The sequence below is a fragment of the Gadus macrocephalus genome, chromosome 8 (assembly GCF_031168955.1).
Source record: "Gadus macrocephalus chromosome 8, ASM3116895v1".
Lineage (NCBI taxonomy): Eukaryota > Metazoa > Chordata > Actinopteri > Gadiformes > Gadidae > Gadus > Gadus macrocephalus.
Window position 1 is genome coordinate 13,800,960 of NC_082389.1, and position 2,236 is coordinate 13,803,195.

Below are 2,236 nucleotides of genomic sequence, written 5' to 3' on the forward strand. Positions count from 1 at the left end.
ACGTCTAAGTACACGAAGATGATGGATGCTGTGAGTATTTCCTGACTGGTGTTTTTCATTCCGTCTCAATGCAGTTTCCCCCTCTTCCATTTTCCTGAAGGGCATCGCAGACCGCATGGCACGCCACCCCCGGCCCCTGCTACGGTTCTCTCCCTAATTCCCCAGATTAAGAAAGACTGTTCTTAAGTGAATGGAACATTTATGTGGCCATTTTGTTTACGCAAAGGCAAATGTGGTAACACTTGAGAGTTTATAACGTGTACGCAGGGGCCTCACCGCGGAGAGATGTGTGTCCGCAATGCTGTTCATGTGAATGAAAAAGCCAGTGAACCCGTGGTTATTTGAACATATAAACTGGGTTATTATTTTTTCATTTTCTTCTGTTTGTCATCCTGTTAATAACATCGTCAAATTCGCTCAATATTTTATCGCTGTAAAAGCGTGTCATTTGCTTACGTTGAGTGACAAGCAGGCGTTTGAAGCCCATATCCCTAGACTACCACCCCATAACCGATATAAACACTGCTTTTCATTCCTCTAAACATAAACCAAATACAAAACAAACGTTGTTAATGCTAAACCCTGAAAGACAAAAAAAATAAGGAAGGAAAACATGTCTTGTTTTTAGACCCTCTCTCGGCGCAGCTCTGTCCTGGGCCTCTTGAGTTTCATCGTGTCTTCCATTTCTAAATCTCCCTTCCCAACTCCCTGAAGACTCCGCATGTCTGCATCAAACTGATAAATGTGAGGTGTCATATCAGCACCCAAACCAAACATATAGACACACGCTCGCACAGAGACACACGCACACACACACACTAACACATGCGAACAGACTCACATATGCACAATCACGCACAGACTCCACTCGCACGCACACCATCTGAAGTGCTTTGAGGGTCTGAGCAGCACTGTGTATTGTATTTTTATAAGTGAAGCACATAGAGACGGCCTGGTGTATGAAATGTGCACTATTAATAAAGTTGACTTGACTATATATAATAACTTATTTACAAACTGAGTGGAGTGAAGTAGAACGTTTAAGATAGTAGGCCTACATTACATTGAACATCATGCAGCACAAACTTACTCACTCTCTGATGAGGGAGAACATTTTAACACACAGTCGAGAGTTGTACGGCTTCCACAATAAAAGTTCATGTATCTCAGTATCCGGTGCATCAGTAGAGCTGGAGCGTAGTGCAACAATAAAAGTACTCAATACTCAGCTGGCCCGATCCCGACAACACAATGACATCATAAACAGTGAAGCACATCGCCTCGCTGACCCACACTGATGATGGGAGGAGGGGGGGGATTTCCATGGCGATGGTATAGATTCACTGATCCATGCACGGGCTGATGGACCTGTAGAACCTGTAGGAAGCTTGTTCCAGGACTACCGATCTAGTTCTAAAGCGGTCCACAGGTTTAAAGTATAGTACTCCTATTATTGATATAGCACTGTGTAATAATAATAATAATTTTCTCCATGTATTTTTATATCTTTGTATAACCTACAAAGATATATATACACTCATATAATTATGATTAATCTATATATAGACATACTGTAGCCAATGTTTAAATTAATGATAACTATATCAGTATATGTATATACTGTACTTAGCCTATGGTATACATCTTTAGATGTATACCTGTAGGCTATGTACATCTTACATAGCCTACATATATATTAATAAATTATATATCTCAATATACATATCGCCTACATATACAGTATATGAAGGTATATATAGACTTACATAGGCTATAGATAGTAATAATAAATATTTATGAATATATGCATAGACTATATGTATATCAATCATTGAGAAGTAAGTATCAAAGCAGAAGGGTTGAAAAAACTAAACTAAGGGTCTAAACTAGACCTGTGTTTCCTTCAGTTCTGGATTTGTAAAGCGATTGGACAACATGAACTGATGGGAGAGAGATGGATGGATGAGCGATGGATGGTTGTGTAAACAGATGGATGAGGGATGAATGGACGCATAAATGGGTGGTTGTGTAGTTTGCAGTGTGGAGTAAACATGTCAGCGTTTATACTGATAAATGATTTATACACGGAAGTGTGGATGACTGCGTTTTAATGACTGTTTCAGTGGTTTGTGTTCGGTTCTGCCTGCAAGGATCCATTTAAACTGACAGATAAATAGATTAACACACACAGGGTTCCTGTGGGCTGTGATATAGTACAATGGGCTCCTGTCTGACT